This window comes from Echinops telfairi, unplaced genomic scaffold (genome assembly GCF_000313985.2).
Source record: "Echinops telfairi isolate 266 unplaced genomic scaffold, ASM31398v2 ScPeMD7_7467;HRSCAF=8505_1, whole genome shotgun sequence".
Classification (NCBI taxonomy): Eukaryota; Metazoa; Chordata; class Mammalia; order Afrosoricida; family Tenrecidae; genus Echinops; species Echinops telfairi.
Genome location: NW_022111368.1, coordinates 43908380 through 43930312, shown reverse-complemented (window position 1 = coordinate 43930312; position 21933 = coordinate 43908380). Strand labels below are relative to the sequence as shown.

The 21933-nt window shown below is 43.2% G+C and overlaps 1 pseudogene and 1 gene segment (V, D, J or C); one reads left to right on the top strand and one right to left on the bottom strand.

Moving 5' to 3' along the window:
• Positions 1 to 21933, top strand: part of LOC101646594 — a 288451-nt gene that overhangs the window by 250378 nt on the left and 16140 nt on the right.
• Positions 1754 to 6677, bottom strand: LOC123520929 (annotated as a pseudogene).

The following is a 21933-nucleotide window of genomic DNA, read 5'->3' as shown; positions in this document are numbered from 1 at the left end:
GAGTGGAGACCCAAAGCCCATCTGTAAACAATTGGACATCCCCTAACAGAAGAGTCATAAGGAAGAGATGAGCCAGTCGGGATGCAGTATAGCACACAACTTTTCTCTAGTTCTTCAATGTTTCCTCCCTCCTTCCCCCTACCCACTATTGTTACCCCAATTCTACCTTACAAATCTGGCGAGATGGGAACATGTACACTGGTACAGATATGAGCTAGCAACACAGGAAATCCAGAACAGATAAATTCCTCAGGACCAATAATGAGAGTTGCAATACTAGGAGGGTAAGGGGGCGGTGAGGAGTAAGGAGTAACTGATCACAATGATCAACATATAACACACTCCCAGCGGGGTGGATAACATAAAAGTGGGTGAAGGGAGACAGCGGTCCGTGTAAGACATGAAAACAAATAATAATTTGTAAAATATCAAAGGTTCATGAGGGAGGGAGGGTGGGGGAGGGAAGGAAAAAATGAGGAGCTGATACCAAGGACTCAAGTCGAAAGAAAATGTTTTGAAAATGATGATGGCAACTTATGTACAGATGCGCTTGACACAATGGATATGTGTCTGGATTATGATAAGAGCTGTAAGAGCCCCCAATAAAATGATAAAAATTAAAAAGTGTAGGGGTGGTATTCAACCTGTCAATCAGGTCACACCGCCTGATGGTGCCTCCTGTGGGCATGGCCTTCTCATAAGGAGGGGGGCCTGAGACCGTCCCATCTCTTTCTCCCTTTACCTCCCTGCTGGCTGACCTTGATGGCAGCCAACACCTGGAGATATGTCCACCGCCGTTGGATCCACGGGACTTTGCGCCCACCAGCCTGTGATCGTCCTTCCTTCTGCATCATTGCTTGTGACTGGGTGAGTCTGAAGATGGACTTATGGACTAGTATCAGACTTACTGACTTGACTTGGACTGGGCTGGGATGTTTTCCTGAAATATAAAGATTCTTGATGCAAAGTTCGTTCTTTTTTAAAAAAAAAAAAAAACATTTTATTAGGGGCTCATACAACTGCTATCGCAATCCACACACACATCAATTGTGTAAAGCACATTTGTACATCATTCTCAAAACATTTTCTCTCCAAAAAAAAAACAAAACATTTTCTCTCCACTTAAACCTCCGACATCAGATCCTCATTTTTCCCCTCCCTCCCCGCTCCCTCCTCCCTCATGAGCCCTTGATAGTTTATAAACTGGTATTTTGTTGTATCTTGCCCTGTTCGACGTCTCCCTTCACCCACTTTTCGGTTGTCTGTTCCCCAGGGAGGAGGTTACATATAGTTCCTTGTAATCAGTCCCCTCTTTCCTACCCACTCTCCCTTTACCCTCCCTGTTTCGCCACTCACACCACTGGTCCTGTAGGGATCATCTGCCCTGGGTTCCCTATATTTTCAGTTCCTATCTGTACCAGGGTGCATCCTCTGGTCTAGCCAGACTTGCAAGGTCGAATTTGAGTCATGGTAGTGGGAGCGGGGAGGAAACATTTAGGAACTAGAGGAAAGTTGTATTTCTCATAGTTGTTACATCGCACCCTGACTGGCTCGTCTCCTCCCCGAGACCCCTCTGCAAGGGGATCTCCAGTGGCCTACTAGTGGAGATCCAAAGCCCATTAGTAGGCAAAGTTCGTTCTGACACACATGCGTATCACTGGATTTGCTTCTCTCGTCAACCAGCCTGACACAACGGGGTGGTTTGGGTCTGGTAGAGCTGGCCCTTGGTCATTTATTGAAGATGAAGCAGAACTCACCCACATGGGTCAATTGTCAGATAGGTCTAAAAGGCAACAATAACACCCGTGCATTGGGCACACCTTGCACTAATTAACTGCTTGGTATCCAAAGGGTGGCACTGGCACAAGGACAAAGTGCGGGAGGTTAGGAAAGAAGAAGAAATGATCTGGGAAACAGAGAGGAAGTGAAATAGTGATGTTACATCAGGCGTATTACAATGAATGAGAGAAAACAAAACGTGTACGAATTTTCTACTGCGAAACTCATGATCTGTTCTGTCAACCTTGACCCAATTCACAATAAAAAGGTTTCCTGAAGAAATTCTATGGTTGTAAGTCACCAGATTTTCTCAATGATTTGTTGTAAAGCATTATCTATCTGATACATCATTCTACTTTGAATTGCTACCTACTTTTACCCCAGTAAGCTCTTATGCCCTCACTACTCTGTTTTTCATAGCATTAACAAAATGATATGGTAACTATTTTGCTTGTATTTGTGTTTATTATCTTTCTCATACAACTAGATTAAAAGTGGGTGTTTTGTGACTAACACATAGAAAGCACTCAAAAAATATACCCTGGATAAATGAATGAATGGCATACATATTTTAATATCATTATGTTTAAAGCGTTTCCATTTATAGAGAAAAGGCACTCATATAAGCAGCAAGGACCCCCAGCGTGCTGTGGATGATGCATGCCTCAGGCTGCTATAAATTGCTCCACAGGAAACAGATGAGGCTGTCTACTTCCATAAAGGTGTACAATGTCCCGAGCCCTATACAAGGTTGCTATGAATTGGAATCAACTTGATGCCAGTGGGTTTAGTTTTGGCTGGATGACGTCACAAACTTTAAGCCTACTGACATCTTTCTGGAAGTCAATTTCATCACCGATTTATATCAGAAGAGGATGAAGATATAATAGGAGAATGTGTAGTTTTCATGACAACACTGATATTAGAATGTTAATTAAAGGGTTATTTAAAAGATTCAAATTATAGTGGATTTAAAACAATGATTTTCTTCAGAAACCAAATTAGACATGGGTGCCAAGAGATGAACTTAGAGAAGTTGACAAATCATGAGAAAAGGACATGGGAACGCTGTCAGTGATTATCAACTGATCCTGTTAAGGCACCGGAGACCTGCCTTTAGAGAATGCGTGCCCCTGGAAGACGTGGAGGGGCGAGAGAGGGACAGTGAAACGGGGCAGAGGAGGAACACACCCTCAGGGCCAGACCAGCAAGGCTTTGTTGAAACTGGGGTCTGCAGAAAATAAAACAAAACAGATGCACAGCCTACAGGAGGGAGTTTCTTTTTTTTTTTTTATTTCTAAGAAATGTATTTAACATTATACAATACTGGAGATATTGGGTTTGGATTATCCCAGTAAGGGTCGCTTGGGTCGGTCGGACAATCTCCACCTCACTGTTTTTGTCTTTATATTTGAGGTTTACTTTCTAAGATCTTTTTGACTACATTTATATTTATTACTGAAATTATGCTTTCATGAACAAAGCCAATTTACTGGAATTAACATCCAACTTAAGCTAGTGTCAAATTGCCACGAATACCAGAGCTTAGAAGAAAACAAATTCGGACAGATATTTACTTTGCTAAATGGATAAACGTCAGCATAAACGTGTCCAAATGAATGATCCTCTTTCGCAGTAAGGCACCCTGTTGTCATTGTCTCCTGTCAGGTCTCTTACAGCTGTACTGGCTTTCCTCTCTGACAAACTTGGCAGCGCTGCTGTCAATATAGTTCTCTCAAAAGCCATGTATCTCCTCTAAATCTTATTTGGGCTCAGTTCATTGGGCAAAAGTCACACCCACACATTCCTTTCAAAAAATCCCTTCTCTAACTTGGGCTTCTGCTAAAGGACAAGCTCTTAAACTTCAACTCTTCATGTAAGAATGCTGTTTTCTGATTGGATGGAAGTCATTTCTTTTGGGGGGGAGTCATTTCTCACTTTTGGCATTGTTTGTCATCAAGGGGGGGACACACTCATTACTGTCAAGTCAGTCCCAATGACGGTGTCCCCCAACACTCAGAGAGGAGCAGCTCCATAGGACATTCCTGGTCGTCATCTTTGTGCATGTGGGTCACCAGGCCTTTCTTCTGCGGTGCCGCAGCATGGGTTTCAGCTAGTAGCGGGGCGAAGGCCGTGTGTGCCATCAAGAGGCTTAGAATCAGGCAAAACCACATCAGGCAGCTCCTTCGGGCCTTTTACTGTCCTTGCTTCAGCTTCCCCCTCAACGCTCACATTTCAGGGCGAGCCAAGGGGGCAAAAAGATGCCTTCAGTTTGTCTAGTGAGATTCCCCCGGCTCCCTTCAGGACATTCACAATGGTACCTCATACTGAGCTGAAGAGAAGATTGCAAAGGCTGCCTCCACAAGACAAAAATATTATAACAAAAAGTGCAAAGATTTGAAGTCAGAAAACCAAAACACGCACGTCATTTCCCAGGCTGAAAGCACTGGATTGGGAAAAATATATATCTATCAAACCTCAAGTTGTATCACTGAAGGATTTTATGGGCAAAACACCTAACTAAGCAAGGCTTACCATGAGATCAAGAACCAATGGTATTGAATACTGAAGGCATTGGGGAAAACAACGCTCCGGGAATTGATGGAGTATCAACTGAGATGTTTCACAAAACAGGTGCAATGATGGATGTGCTCACTCATCTGTGCCAAGAGCTTTGGAAGACAGGTAGCTGGCCAGCCAACTGGAGGAGATCCGTATTTGTGGAAATTGCAGAACAATACCACTTGTATCACACACAAGATTTTTGCTGAGAACAATTCGAAAATAGTAGCAGCAGCACGTCCACAGGAAACTTCAGGAAGTTCAGTGAGGGCTCAGAAGAGATGTGGCATCTGGAGATCCCCTTGCAGAGGGGTCTCAGGGAGGAGATGAGCCAGTCAGGGTGCGATGTAACAATGATGAGAAATACAATCTTCCTCTAGTTCCTAAAGGTTTCCTCCCCGCTCCCACTACCATGACTCGAATTCTATCTTGCAAGTCTGACTAGACCAGAGGAGGTACACTGGTACAGATAGGAACTGAAAATACAGGGAATCCAGGACGGATGAGCCCTATAGGACCAGTGGTGTGAGTGGCAAAACAGGGAGGGTAAAGGGAGAATGGGTAGGGAAGAGGGAACCGATTACATGGAACTGTGTGTGACCTCCTCCCTGGGGGACAGACAACCGAAAAGTGGATGAAGGGAGACGTCGGACAGGGCAAGATATGACAAAATACCCATTTATAAACTATCAAGGGCTCATGCGGGAGGGGGGAGCGGGGAGGGAGGAGAAAAATGAGGACCTAATGTCGGGGGTTTAAATGGAGAGAAAATGTTTTGAGAAACGATGTACAAATGCGCTTTACACAATTGATGTGTGTATGGATTGGGATAACAGTTGTATGAGCCTCTAATAAAATGTTTTTTAAAAAAAAGAAGAGATGTGGCACGAGGGAGATCATTGCTGTCAGGTGGATCTTGTCCTGCGAGCTCACCTGGGACCCTGAGCTACTCTCTGCTGACTCGGTCTCCATCTCACTCAGGTCCACAGGGTGCATGTCCTGCAGGTCACAGCCCTCCTCGGTCAGGGGGTCTCAGAAGTGCAGTGCCACCTTCCAGAGTCGGATCTGCTGGTCCCACAAGCACCGACTGTACTTCTTAAACTTGTTGGGGATTTTGGAGTGAACGCCAGGCTGCCGAAGGTGTCGGAGCACTTCTTTAATGTAGCCATGGTAGGCGATGGTGTTCTTCCAGTAACTGATCTGCTTCTGTCTCCTCGTCAGCATGCTCTCTCCGTCCCGAGGTCGGCTGGCACTGTGGACATGGACTCCTTGGAGTCTGAACTGCCTGAGGACGAGCGCCGCTCTCCCCCAAAGTCCTTGACGCATCTTGTCTCTCGATTTGTATCTTGCAAATTCTTTATTAACTCTGGTTCTCATTCCATCTTCTTCAACAGCACTGCCCCAGTCTGCACATCTGGACCAGGGCTCGGGCCTTCGGGCGTGGTGAAGCTCTGGGGTGGGGGTCCGGACGCCTGCGCTCGTGATCGCGGTCGGGGTTACGGTCGTGGTCGGGAGCGGTGAAGGGGACAGTGGCGGAGGAGAGCCCAGAGGAGGGAGTTTCTTAATACAAGAGATCGCTGGCTGATTATTGGGAAGGTTTAGAATTGGGACAATACTTATAGAAAAAGGAGGGGGGAGAAAGCTAAGAATAAAATGGGATGTGTAGGAGACAAAAAAGCACAAGAAAGTGAGAACTGACCCGTAAAGTGTAAAACTTTGATCGTGCTCCAGAGAATAGAGAGAGATGCTGGTGCAATCCTTAGATCAGCTTATTTTTAACATAAAATTTCTTCTTATAAGAAAAAGAAAAAAGAAAACTTCTGGAAAAGTGTATTAAGAGATTTTTACATTATTTATCTTCTAATCTCACCAAGATTAGGATACATGAGGATGTATCCCTTAATTTTTTCCCTGAGACCTCCAGACATTTCTGTGAATTAGCAGGTGCAGCCTCTGACCAGAGAGAGGAAATGTGCATCTACAGGGCTGAGTAGAAAGGAAGCAGCAGGGGCAGAGAAATCTTACAGGTGTGCCCCCTGGGGAGGAGGTTTGTGTTCGAGGCTGAAGCTATAATCTTGCTGACAGTAATAATCAGCCACATCTTCAGCCTGGAGGCTGCTGATGGTGAGAGTGTAGTCTGTGCCAGACCCGCTGCCTCTGAACCGGCTGGGGACCCCAGTTGCCTGGTTGGATGCTCCGTAGATGAGAAGTTTAGGAGCCTGTCCTGGTGTCTGCTGGAACCAGCTCAAATAGTTGTTCACACTCTGACTGGACTTGCAGTTCATGGTGACCGTTTCTCCTGGAGAAGCAGCCAGGAAGGCTGGAGACTGAGTCATCACGATGTCCCCACTGGCACCTGCAATCACAAAATACTATCTATCTATCCGTGTGTGTGTGTGTGTGTGTGTGTGTGTGTGTGTGTGTGCTTTATAATAGCTTTTAATAGTATGAAAAGCCAACACATTTTGGGTCAATTTAAAAATAATTATCACCTCCCATTACATTTTGAAAATAGATTTTTCAACTCTACAAAGAAAAAAAATGACTAAGGCAGTTTTCCTTTCTCACCAGAGACCCAGAGCAGCAGAGACATGAGGATCGGGGTCTGTGGCACCATCTTGCTGCCCCTGCCTCCCTGATTCAGCTCAGCTCGCATACAGAGGCCGTTTATAACATCTGAGGGGCCAGATGGGCCGAGAGTTAGATGCAAAACAATGAGGACGTGTGCAATCATACTACATGGGCAACAGGTATTGCAAGTAACCAATGGAAATGAAGATTTCAAAACATCATCACAGAGTATCATTTTATGAGTAGAAATGATAAGAAAGTTAACTTAGTAGCTCAAATGTCAACTTTAAAGCTCTTAAAGGACACACAGCTAAATGATCTAATAAAAGGTTTCTATAAAAAATATTTTAAATGAATTCAGTTTCCTTAAATAATGGACTATCTTGATCAGCTCAATAATTCTGATGATATAAAATTTATAATTTTTAAAATGCTGGGGGGGATAACAAAGGGTAGAGTATGAGGAACTTTGACCACAATTTTTTATAAAAAGATATAGGTAAACAATGTCTGAGTTCTAAAGACATGTCTATCCTAAAGGACACTTTAAAGACACTGGACACACTTCGTATTGGATTCCACAGCGACGCAAGTGCCAAGGAAAGGGGAGACAGGACCGTCACTTACGTATGTGAATAGTCCTCAGAAACAATATATTGAGCTAAGGCCCCCAAATACCAAGCAAACTCATTGCCATCGAGTCAATGCTGACTTATCATGACCCTGTAGGACAGGATAAAACTGCCCCTGGGGATTTCCAAGCCTGTAACTCTTTATAGGAGTGCTAGCCACGTCTTTCTCCTGTGGAGATGGCTGGTGGCTTCTAACTGCTGAAGTTGGCGTTTTTGCGCCTAAAGCTTAACCACTACACCACCAGCATTCCTGAGCTAAGGCCTAACATGCATCTAATATCAAAGTAAGCATGAACCACACAGAAGCTGAACCTAGCATTCCCACAGCAATAACAGTTAAGAATTGATGAAAGGCTCTAGGTTCATTGTGAAAATGGGCAAGGAAAAAAAAAAAAAAAAACAGAACTTCCTTGTGTAGCTGAAATGACACACTAGCCCTTGAGGAAATTTAAGTCTGAGCATGCCTGGCCTAGGTGTGTCTGAAACCCTCCAATCTTAAAATTGGTGGCAGAAAGCTCACCTGGTAGTGCCAACAAATGGAACCCCTACTGGAAGAGGAAACAGCATCCTAAATCCTCAAGAAGCTTTATAAATGTTTCTTCCAATGCTGATACCACTAAGACCACAAAGATTTATGACATCCTGGAAAATACGATGACTTGAATATGAATTAGATATAACAGAAAGAGCAGCCCCCAAAGAGAATTCAGCTCAGATTTCAGATTTGAGAAACATTTGAGTTTATTTAAAGAAATCAATTTTAAACTTGGCATTGTGTGCAAGGTACAGAAAATTGAAAAAGGAGACACTTCAGATCTTAAAATGGACCATCTGGATTTATAGAAATCAGATATAGAATTATGAAAATGTTTATTCTATTAAATACCTAAAAAAGTATTCCATAAAATATTATATTTAACAATTAATTTCATCAGCAGCTAACAAAGAAGTTTGAGGTTAGAGTCCACCCACTGACACGTCAAAAGAAACTTTCTAAAAATCAGTGCTCAAAAACCTTACAAGACTTCCAGCAAGATGGCAGAAAAGGCAGTGCCCTAAACAGACCTTCGACAAGAAAGAGTAAGTTCGCAGCTATGATGATAACGCAGGAATGCTGAGGTTCAGCAGAAAGGAGAGAGAGGTGAATTGAACACGACGGCGCAGGAGTAGCCATAGAGGAAACAAGAAGGTAAATTGTCAGCTGGTCTCATGCAGCACAGCCATCATCCGCTCTGCTTGCGCAGGACCAGCACCAGTGCTCAGCTGTAGCAGATGACAAGAAATGTCGGACCCTTCTTTGCCCCCCACCCCCTTCTGGTGGCCAGATGAGTGGCCTGTCCTCACCCTCAACCCCTCAGCAGTCAGTAACATCCACCTGCATCCCCCCTGCACTATCCAACACCAGAACCACATTCTTGTGGATTAGCTCCTAGTGCCCCATGCCCAAGATTGAAGGGGTAGGAGCTCTGCCTCATACACAGCAGGAAGTGCATCCTCTCCACGCCCCAGGAAGAGAACAGCAAAGTGTGGTGAAGAAGATAGATGGTGCCTAGCTATCAGATAAAATGGCATCTGGGATCTTAAAGATTTGGTTCCAAACAAGCAGTCATCTAATGAGATGTCAACTAAGCCCACATGGAAGAAGCACACCAACATCAGTGACTGAAGGATTGTAAACATAATCGGAAGCCAAAGGACGGAATAGTATCAGAGTCTATATGGTGAAATTCTGGTTTGCTAAGGCCGTGGATGACAGCAGAAGCCCAAGGTACATTTGTAAGATCTTCATAGGAGTGAGGCCTCCGGGGGTGTCCCTCCATCCATAATGGAGGGAGGGGAAGAAACTGGAAACCAGACAGAGTGCATTGCAGAGATGCCTATAGGAGATCCAAATGGTCAACCTGACTTGAACGGTTAAACCTTGCCAGTGGATCCTCCCACCTCCACCTCCAAGCTCTTAAGCACCTTGGGCCTGATCTGCTTTTCAACATTTTCTGTGTTTGTTTGTTTGCTTGCTTGTTTTTCATACTTGGGTTTATCTCAGATGTATTTTGGCTTTGGGGGTAACCCTCTTGAATTTTTTGTTATGTTTTTTTCTGTTTCTCAGTATATGAAATCCAGGATTGATGAACCTATGGAGATATCAATTATAATAAGGGTTCCTGGGGGGTCTGGTGAGGGAGGGTGGGGAAAGAGGAGCTGATGTCACGGAGTTCCAGAAGGAAAAGAATGTTTTGAAATTTATTGTGGTAGCAATTGCCAAATACAGCTTGACGTGATTGAACTAGCTCCCAAGAAAATGGTTTGTGGAGTGGGGGGAAGTGATGTGCTAGGCAAGCAGCCTGCTGCATTCAGTCTTGTGTGGGAAAAACTCCTCCCATCACTACCTGCCTTCCCTCAGCCACCCGCAAGGCCTGAGACAGTGGTTTCTGGAAGCAAGCAACTTGACCTCAACCACCATCTAAGCCTGCATGAGCTATTTCTGAGTCAGATTCCTGGTCTCGCATTACAGCTCAATTCTTCTAGTTCTGGATTTCCCCCTCCACTGCTGCCTCCCTACCGTTTGAGCTTCCTGGCTGATGCCAGAACACATACTGGTGACACTAGCCCTCTGTGGTACTCTGGGTAGACTAGAGAAACAAATTCATAGACACTCATAGGTGTATCAGAAAGAGCTTTATATAAAAGAGTAATTTTAGATTAAGAGAGCATCCCAGTGCAGTCCAGTCCTAGTCCATAAATCCAATATTAGTCCATAGGTCCTATACCAGACACACGCAATCTATTCCATGCTGCTGAATACAAGAAGATCACAGGCCAGTGGATCCTGTAGTGGTAGGAGCATCTCAGCTCTGGCATGGGTCTTCACATGGCTCTTCCAGCTCCATGTGGCTTAGCAACAGGAATGTCTCACACAGAGAGTGTGTGTGTCCCACCTCCCATGAGGAAAACAGGGGTTCCCAGAATCCTCAGCAGAAGGCCACGCCCACACAGAGGCCTCATTGGCTATGACCTGATTGGCAGGCTAGACTCCATCCCTTTACTCAAGTTGACAGTAGATTTAACTGCCCTAGTTGTTTGGGGGTTTTTAAACAATTTTTCCCACCCCCCCTGGAGACAACGTTGACCACACAATGCTACCACACTTGTATCTCCAGCAGCTACACCTACTGGGTAAAGATCATTACCCAACCCTGTACCACCTAAGCACCAATTAAACACAAATACAAACCAGGACATTGTCTCAGAAACAAGAGACCATTTCAGTTCACACATAATGCAAGACACAGTTGTGGCAGTCACATAATCTCCTGTCAACATAGGCAAAGGGGTGGAGTCTAGCCTGTCAATCAGGTCATAGCCAATCATGCCTCTGTGTGGGCATAGCCTTCTCCTAAGGATTCTGGGAACTTCTTCTTTCTCCGTGGAGGTGGGACACTCTCATCTGCTTCCATTTTCTTTTGTTGAGACACCCAGAGAGCTGGAGGAGACAGGTGGAGATCCATGCCAGCGTTGAGATCCTTCCACTGACACTGGATCCACCAAACCTTCTACCCACTGGCCTGCGACTTTCCTACATCCAGCATTGTTGCATGTGCTGCGTGAGTCTAAAGAGGAATTTATGGACTAGTATCAGACATATGGGCTAATATCAAACTTCTGGACTTGATCTGGACTGGCCTGAGATGTTTTCTCAATATACAATTGCTCTTTTATATAAAGCTCTTTCTTTTATTTTTTTTGTTTTGTTTTGTTTTGTTTTTGGAATGACCCCTTGTGATTATTTTGGGGGGGGTTGTATGTTTCTTTTTTTTATCATTTTATTAGGGGCTCATATGACTCTTATCACAATCCATACATACATCAATTGTGTAAAGCACATTTGTACATTCATTGCCTTCATCATTCTCAAAACATTTGCTCTCCACTTAAGCCCCTGGCATCAGGTCCTCATTTTTCCCCTCCCTCCCTGCTCCCCCCTCCCTCATGAGCCCTTGATAATATATAAATTATTATTTTGTCATATCTTGCCCTGTCCAATGTCTCCCTTCACCCACTTTTCTGTTGTCTGTCCCCCAGGGAGGAGGTCACATATAGATCCTTGTAATCAGTTCCCTTTTTCCAACCCACTCCCTCTACCCTCCCAGTATTGCCACTGACACCACTGGTCCTGAAGGGATCATCTGCCGTGGATTCCCTGTGCTTCCAGTTCCTATCTGTACCAATGTACACCCTCTGGTCTAGCCAGACATAAAGCTCTTTCTTATACACATATGAGTGTCTATGAATTTGTTTCTCTAGTCTATGCAGACTAACACAAGAGTAGCTTAAACAAGTGTCCAATATACAGAGCCAGAAGACCTTTCTGAGAAACAAAAAGTATTAGAACTATCAAATAAGGAAAAATTTTTAAATGATAATTAAGTTCTTTCAATAGATGTGAGAATGGTTGAGAAAGTTACAGATAAAATCAGGGGATGGGGGACGAAAAACTTCAGAAGAAATTAAGAAAGCACTAAGAGAACAAACCGAGAAAATAAATGAAAAATTAGAAACAATGCCAAAATATCAAATAGGAACTCAGAATATTACGATTTCAGAGATAGGTAATGCAAACAAACAGATCTACCCTGTCCTATACGGTCGCCATGAGTCAGAATGGGCCTGATGGGAATGAGTTTGCTTTGGTTTGGTACACCCTAGTTGGGCTGGAAAACCAAGCTCTTCCTAGTACAGCTTCCACTTAGCGATTTCCCACACGCTCTTGGTCCTTTGGTGCAGTGGATTACACGCTGTCCGCCAACCACAAGGTCAAAACCACCAGCTGCTCAGAGGGAGCGTCTGTGAAGAACTACAACCTCAGGAACCCACCAGGGCAGTTCTGCCTTGTCCTACAGGGTCACTGGGAGGCCGAGGGCAGCAGGAGTTTTTGTTCTGTTTGTGGGGTGGGTTCGGCTCCTGCAGAGATTTGCCGTCTTAGAAACCCGCGAGAGCAGTTCTGCTCTGTCCTGTGGGATCAAGATGAGTTAGAATGGACTTGACAGCAGTGGGTTTGGTGTTGTAGTCTCTTGGTCCTGTGTTGGATGCAGACAGAGGGAGTCTCTAACCGGTGGGATGTAGCAGTTCTGTGATAACAGGTATTCAAAGAAAAACCTGAGTCCATTGTTCTCAATGTCTCAGCCTCCAGAGCCAAGTAAAATATTCTAAACTCCCGACTTCCTGACTTATATATCCCGGCTTGAATTTGAAATATAAATGGGTTCCAAGGACACATTTTTTTTTCTTTTGTGAGAATAATTATTTAGGATTTAGAGTTTGGGGTATACTAGATTTTTCTTACCAAAAGTGACTAAGAGTTATCATATTTAAGCTTTATACCCAAGAAAATAAAATTCATAACATATTATAAATGTATATATGTAAACAGAGATATTTTCACTATCCAAAGTGAAAAGCTTCATAGCACTAGGATTTCATATTAGGAACGTAAGTCATTTCATTCATGGAATATGTCTTAAAAGCAAATAAATAGCAGTATATTATTTCTTCGAGGTCCAACATTAAGAGCACAAATTTATGAACTGTGGTATGTAAGCAATAGAGCCTTGTGACACTGTCGGGTACTACTAACCACAAGTTCACTGGTTCAAACCCATCAGCCACTCCACAGAGAAAGGTAAGGCTATCTGCTCCCACTGATTCGAGTCACTGTGAAACAGAATCAACACAATGGCGGCAGTTTCTTGGGATGTAAACATAAACATATGTGATATGTAAACATAATAGTCACTAAAGGAATAGCTATGAAGATCATAGAGATCCATGAAAATGACCCATGCAATCTTAGATAAAATGGTGACATAAAAGGAGCAGAAGCATTGGATGCACACATATTAATCACTTGCATACATGCAAACCATCAGTTTTTTAGCAGAGAGATTATTGCTTTCCACTGCTCATCTCTTTATAGCTATAACTAATTAAGTCAATAAAATATGAATAACTGTGCTAAAACAAGGGAAATGCCACAAGCAATTTCCTGTCTTTTGAGGAACATGTTCATGAGCAAGGCATTGCCATTTACTTGTGTGGGACCATGAGATCCGAGGGACTGTTATATTCCAGACTATTCTCAGGAGTGCCAGAGTCCTGGTAGCAGAGTGGTTGTGCCTTGTGCTGTTATCCACAAGGTCAACAGTTTGAAACCATCAGGCAGTCCCTGGGAGAAAAGGGGGATTTTCTACTCTCATAACAATTAGTCACAAATAGGCTTGCAGAAGTTAGCATCAACTTGATGGCAGTGAATTGGGTGTGGGATTCTCACTAGTATGAAAAAAAACAGTTGCTGTCAAGTCGACTCCAATTCCTGGCGATCCCATGTGTGCAGAACAAAACCGTGTCCCATCGGGGCTTCAATGGTTGATTTTCTTGAAATAGGTCATCACCAGGCCTTTCTTTTGAGGCACCTGTGTGTAGACTCGAGTCTCCAACTCTTCAGTTAGCAGCTGAGTGTGTTGGCCATGTGTGCCACTCAGCGACTCCAATCCTGACTAACACAGATGCACAAAAGAGAATTTGTGTAAGACTAGTGAAAGGGATGTGTTTTGTTTGCTTGTTATTTCTGACAATTGCTGCCTAACAGTTAACATGGGGTAAAATTTAAACCCACAGAAGAAACGCTTCTCAGGGCTGATTGCTACTGTCCAACTCATTTGTAGGCTCACACTGCCCCCTTGAAGTCAACAAGTAGGGTCATCTGAGCACAGAAACGATGCCACTGGGAAACTGGAGCGAGCTTTCTCTGTAACCAAAGGGTCCTAAGCTCTCGGAGGTCACACTAAGGAAAAAACAAAACACCATCAAAGTCCACACCCATCGAGTCCACTCCAACCCCTGGTGGCCCACGTGTTTCGGAGTAGAACTGCTCCTGCCTATAATCCTTCTGGAAGCAGATCCCCCGGCCTTCCTTTCTTCAGTGGCACCACTGAGCAGTTCCAACCACGAATCCTTGGGTTACGAATCAGGCATAAATCATTTGTGCCACTCAGGGACTGTGATTACCTGGAAGCACTACAGTCCCAAGGAACTTCCCTTCTACCTTCCAACCCCCAATTGCTTAGAAAGAGAGAGTCCAAAGGAACGGGAGAGATCCTCTAGCGTGCCCTTGCATAGGAGGAGGCAGAAGCACAGGCAGGACCGTCTGAACACAGATTGTTCGGTTCGCGGCAGAGCCAAGGCTAAAGCCAGATTCCTGAGCCCCAATGTTGTGCTTTTTCTACCTTCCAACACCCCTTCTCCAGTCTGAAGTTTGGCACAGAATATAGGCTGGAAAAACCCTCTCTGTCAATTGACTGCTGCAAATCCATGAAATGCATGGCATGACAACCTTACATCAGGACTTCCCATGGCTTGCCGAAGATAAAAGGGGGAGTGAATAAAACCCTTCCTCCCCCATGCCTGTTTCTCAGGATGTGGTCCAAAGCTTGCCTTTCAAATCTTGTCCCTTTCTTACAGCAAATTATATAACTTTTGTTTTCCATTTCACATGCATGTGGATTTTAAGATAAAATAGTTCACATGAAGCAAGCAAGTAAAATGAACACTCAAGCTACTTCGTACCGCTTCACACTGCCCCTCCAATTATACCACCTAGTGGAGCTGAGACTTCACCTCACCCTAGTTTAAGAAAACCATTCAAGGAAAGCCCTTTTGGATGCGGCATCAGTAAGAGCAAGCCCACACCCTGGGCAGCATCCAGAGCCCACTCATAGCGATGCCAGCACATGGTACAATGTGAAGTTTACAAGCGTGGTCTCGGGAGCCTCGGTGGAAGAGTTCAACAGCATACCTGGGGGTACAATTCCTAGCTGCCTAACCCTGAGGTTTCCGGTCCCTGCGGAACCTGCTTCTCTTGCCTGCAGCAAATAGAGTAACGAATCCACCTTCCTACTTAGGAGCTGAGTGCTTTGGAACACTCCTGAATCCAATAAATGTAACTGCCATGGAAAACGGGTGGGAAACTTCCCATGGAATCTTCCACAGCAACTGCTTTCCCAGCAACTGCCATGGGGAGTATGGCCCAGCTGAGACCTGTGTCACCATTATTCAGCCTAAGCCCTACTAGAGTTTGTGCTCAACAAGAGCTACCATGGCCCAGTCTTCTGCCTGCAAGCAAAGGTTGCATTCGAAAAGTTCCCATTTAAAAAGGAAACAACCTGTTTTGCCCAACCTCAGGGTATCTGGTAAACATCAATAGTATAAGCACATTCCGGGTTCTGAAAATCCTCCAGTAGCTCTTTCCTCTCTCAGCTCTGCCCTGGAATAAGAAACAGGATGAGGAAAATGAGGTCATTTGAGACCTATCATATTATTCTTGGCATTTGAGGAATCTTACAACACAAATGCAAAGAGTCCCACTTAAACATCCTTTTGTCCCAAGGGGCATCACAGGTTCATGGAAATTTTCTATTCTTTTTCATTCCCTTTTTCCAGAATGTTTGTGAGGCTTATGTCTAGGCCAGAGCAGAACTTCCCTCTTGAGAATTCAGTCAAGGGGTTCGGTGGTGACTGTGGTAAATAGGGTTAGGCTCCAATACATTTTGAAAATTGAACAAAAAAATGTTTCTGACTTGTTGTCTATGAGACAAATGAAAAAAAGTAAAATCAAGAATGACCACACATTTGTGGACCTGAACAAGAAGAAATTTGGAAAAGTCATTTTTTAGGATAGTGAAGGCTGAGAGAAAGAAGTTTTTGTGGGAAAGTAAAAATCTTGAATTTAACTTGGGCACATTGAATTGAGATACCTGACAGGCAATTGGCAATGTCTCAGAGGCGGGTGTGAAGTTCAGGGAAGCAGTCTTATTTTGAGATGCAATGTTTGGATACAAGGTAAGTGTACCTAAATATGAGCAGAAGCACATAAACAAGGTGCAGCAGGAAACACAGTGCATAGAAGTCAGAGAAAAGAAAACTAACACGCAAAAGAGACTGGGGAAAGTGTCCCATGAAGTAAGAGTTAAGCCAGAAGTTTGTCAGAGCCAACAAAGGTCTTAAGAATGTATTAGCCAGCCCCAATCCCAACTACATGGACAGCCCCTCTCCCCCCAGAAAAATTCACTTCAGAGGACAGCACTGAAGCTACAGCTCAGGGAGTGGGACATGTCTGATCATAGCACACAGGAGAAAACAAAGAGGAAGGAGAGAGAATGGAGCACACCCTGGCCCACCAAGCCTTAAGGATATTCCTGCTCAGAGCAGTCAATGCACAGAGAGGAGCACGGGACTGGCCCCACCATGAGACATGGCATCCCTCACTGACCCATAGCACTAAGGGGAACAACACTGGAGACACGGTGCAGGAATTGAGCCCAGTCTGACCCCACCACACTGAGGAGAAACACTAAGGGCATGCAGCAGAACAGCAGGGGAGGAGAGCAATGAAATCCTCAGGGAATACCAAAAATAGACTGTGGGGCCAGGGCATGGAACCCCATCAGACTCAGCCAGAAAACATTCATAAAGGTCAACAAAGAGACCTTGAGCTATCTATAGGCTTTTCTTTTTGTGTCCTTGGTTTTTGTTATTGATGTTGTTGTTTTGTTTTGTTGCTTTGTTCTACTCTGTCTTGTTTTTGTGCATATTATTGTCTCTGCATGTCTTTCTAGATAAGATAAGTGGGATAAACAATCGGGAGGAGAAAACAATGGGACCGATGATTCCAGGGGGACATGGGAGAGGAGGAGACGAAAGAAAGTGGGTGCTAACAAACCCAGGGACAAGGGAACAACAAGTGATCTAAAATCGATGGTGAGGAAGGTGTAGGAGGCCTAGTAGGGCTTGATCAAGGGCAATATAACCAAGAGGAATTACTGAAACCCAAATGAAGGCTGAACATGATAGTGGGACAAAGTAAAAGGAAATAGAGGAAAGAACGAGGAGGCAAAGGGCATTTATAGAAGTCTATATACAGGCATATACATATGTAAATATATTTATGTACGATGGGGAAATAGATCTATGTACAAGTGCTTACAGGTTTAATATTAAGGTACCAGATGGAAATTGGGCCTCTACTCAAGTACTCCCTCAACACAAGAACACTTTTTTCTATTAACCTGGCATTCCATTTCTATTAACCTGGCATTCCAATCATTGGGTGCATAAGCAAATGTGGTGAAGAAAACTGATGGTGCCTGGCTATCAAAAGGTATAACACCTGGGGTCTTGAAGCCTTGAAGATAAACAAGCGGCCATCTAGCTGAGAAGCAACAAAGCCTACATGGAAGAAGCACACCAGCCTGTGTGATCATGAGGTGTCAATGGGATCAGGTATCAGGAATCAAAGAACAAAAAATCATATCATTGTGAATGAGGGGAACTGTAGAGTGGGACCCAAAGCCCATCTGTAGGCAAGTGGACATCCCCTTACAGAAGGGTCCAGGGAGAAGACAAGCCAGTCAGGGTGCTGTGTAGCAAGGATGAAACATACAACTTTCCTCTAGTTCTTTAATGCTTCCTCCCCTCCACTATCATGACCCCAATTCTACCTTACAAATCCGGATAGACCAGAGGATGTACACTGGTACAGATAGGAGCTGGAAACACAAGGACAGGACAGATGAACCCTCAGGACCAGTGAGAGTGGCGATACCAGGAGCGTGGAGGGAAGGTGGGGTAGAAAGGGGGAATCGATTACAGGATCTACATGTGACCTCCTCCCTGGGGGACGGACAACAGAAAAGTGGGTGAAGGGAGACGTCGGACAGGGCAAGATATGACAAAATAATACTTTATAAATTATCAAGGGTGCATGAGGAAAGGGGAAGAGCAGAAGGTGGGGGAAAAAATGAGGAGCTGATGCCAGGGGCTTAGGTGGAGAGGAAATGTTTTGAGAATGATGAGGGCCATGAATGTACAAATGTGCTTTACACAATTGATGTCTGTATGGATTGTGAAAAGAGTTGTATGAGCCCCTAATAAAATGATTTTGGGGGGGGTTGATTTCTTCATTTGGAAATTATGGCCATGGTTTCATGGGACAACCCAGTTGGCCTAATACTGTGTTTAATGCTTCTGTTCTACCTTTAGGGTTGTTGCATCATGATGTGCTCTTCAAAGCTTTCCATTGGTGGTCCAAGGCACAATTGCTCTCTATTCGCCTGTAGCAGCAGAGGAAGAAGGAGAACCAGGAAGGGGAGGAGGATATGGGTTGTGTGACGAGCTGCCTCTTTGAAGAGATGCTTCCTTTGCCATGAAACCAAAATCATTTGATGGGACTTGGCTGCCATTACGGAATATTTTGATCAATGATTGTCCAGAAGAATTTCGATCAAAAGAGGAAAAAATCAAAATAGAAATGCAAAATCTCATGGACTTTCTGAAACCATGGATCCTGGATGAACCCCTGAAACGAATGCTTTGAAACCGTCTTTAAACATTACTCCAAATTATCCCCCAGAGTTTTCTTAAAAGCAACGAAGACTTCCAGTTAACCAATCAAAATGGCCTGCCCTGAGCATTGTACTCTCTAAAACTCTAGCTGCAAGGAATCACACAGATTGCAGCCCTTTTCAGGATTTGAAAAGAAGCTTACGGGAAGCAAGTGTCTATTCATGGAGGAGGAAACACTCAGAAAAAGAGTGAGAATGATTTCACTAGTTAAAGAATGTAATCAATGGCACTGAATTATGCATACAAAAGAAACTGTTGAATTAGTTCATAGGGGGCTTTAAAATTTCATGGAAAACTTTCATTATCTTTTCCTCCCATTTTTCCACAAACTTTTTGAAGCCACCACAAATGTTTTGCTGTGTATAATCTCAGAACAAAATACTTTAAAAGAATAGACATTTGCTGCCCCCTGCTAGTCGTGTTCACACACGACATCATCATCAGTTTTCACTTTCAAAGCACCTCCGAATATTTATGTGAGAAAGAACCTCATAACTATTTTGTTCAAATACTTTCATTTTACATTTAGTTCCATAAGATGGAAGCAGAGATTCAGAAAAGTAATATGCAAAAAACATGAGTTACATAGCTTATCAGACTTGATTCCTAATAGTCTTCCCATGATCTCAAGCCACCCTCTGGCCCATCGCCTGCCATGTGCAGTCAAGCAAATACACAAGGGATTCAGACATCATCACACCTCTATTGTCTGGTCCTCTGATATTAGACTCAATGGAGAAACTTAATATGAACAGCTAAAGTCAGACCAGGGACTAACTGTGGGACAGACCATCAATTGCTTGTGTAACAGTTCAGTATAACACTGAAGAAAATTGAAGCAAATCCACAGGAGCCAAAATATGACCTTGAATCTATCCCACCTGACTTTCAAGAACATCTCAAGAACAGATTTGATGCATTGAACACTGGATTTTTCTATCATACTTATCTTGTATTAAGATTTTCTGTTTTCTTTTTCTTAGTAATATCTTTTAAAGATAAGAAGTTTCTAACTTTTATAAAATCCAATTTATCTTCCTTTCCTTTTCTCTTTTGAAATAAACAACCTGTTTTTATTTTTATGACTCTCAATATGGTTCTTCTTTTCTCATTGCTATTTTTTCTAATTTCATCGTAAATTCTAATCATTCTTTTAGAGAAAGAGACTATCTTCTACGCAGATTTGTAGAGTAACTTGTACACAAATATTAGAGCCAGGGTGACGTGATGAGAAAGGAAAGTAGGTCTTTCTTATTGGTTTTCAAATTTTACTTATTTTATGATAATGCTCTCATTATAAATTTTTAATAGCAATTTTTGGTTCAAAAAGAATAAGAAATTTGTCCACAATAGGCAACAAGAAAGGGCTGGTACAGGGACAGGCTCTTACTGTTTTCTGTGCATCGCCTTCCACCGAGGCTTCTGAGAGCTATTTGAGATCACTCAGTTAATCTCAGTTAAAGTATAATTATTGGTTGATGAAATGTTCACTCATCTATAAAACGTTGCTGTTATAGCCATAAAATCTCTTAAGATATGCAATTCTTCCTATAGCTTGAATCTCACCGAACTGAAAACAGTAGTTAAGAGAACTCCAGAGTCATTTGGGGGAAAATTCACAATAGAAATTTGTTAAGTAAAGTCCAAAAACATTGTTAAAATCACATATGGAATACATATATAATACACATATGCAACATCGAATACAGTATATGTAATACATATATATCAAAACCATTGCTATTAATACCACTTATAGAAACCTATAGGAGAGGATAGAACTGCCCCATAGCACTTCTGAAACTGTGCTCTTTACAGGAGCGGATGGTCACATCTTTCTCCGGAAGAGTAGCCAGTGTGTTTGAACCTGGTTCCATTAGCTGTCAAGCACTAAGCCAATGTGCCACCTGGGCCTCTTCATACACATATACATTTCCACTACCCAGGTTATCATACAGATCGATAGATGAGATGGATGAACAATAACAGATAGGTAGATAGATTAGATAGATAGACACATGATAGATAGATAGATAGATAGATAGATAGATAGATAGATAGATAGATAGATAGATAGATAGATAAATTCAATTGTAATAAGTTTGTATAGATCGGTTTATGGAATTTGGCTTATTTTACTTCTATAGCCAAAATCTCTACAAAGCTTTGATAAATCACTTACAAATTTTAAAATTAATTTTAAATGTCTCCATAAAGGTCCTTTACTCTGTAAATCTTACCCTTTGTCTGTTGCAGCTGGGTGGAGAAAGGACGCATAGCAATTCCACGTGACAGAGTAGAACTATTCCACATCATTTTCTGGGCTGTAATCGCTACAAAACCACTGAGTGGTTTGACTGCCAACTTTCCAGTTAGCAACCCAGCAATTAACTGTTGTGCTACTGGAGCTCTGATTTTATTTATTTGTCTGAAAGCAATAAATCCCAATGGCTTACGGTCTCACTGTTTTTGCTCCCTGGAAATCTCAGTGATCTAACAAAAGCCCATAGGAAGCTCTAGAGCAGGGTGGGTACATGCTCTGCGACCGACATAGGTCAGCAACTGGACCGAGCAGCTTCTCCACAGTCTGCTTCTGTAATGATTACAGCTTTGGAAGCCCTCCGAAGTCCATCTACTCGGGCCTACAGGGTCTCTATTTTCGTTTATACCACAGCCCCACCTGCTGACCGAACTTCAGAACTGTGCCGTGACTGTGCCCTGGGTGTGGTGAGTCACACAGGGAACTATGCAACCAATACAAAGAAAGATAAAATAGTACAATGAGCAACTAGTATTTTGCTGATCTAATGTTAACTTTCTCCAATCTACTGTTTCTCCCTCTCCCCTTCTCTCTCTCTCACACACACACAAACACGAGGATATTTTGAAGCGAAACACAGACATTGGTATATTTTTTCTTCTAAGAACTATAGTA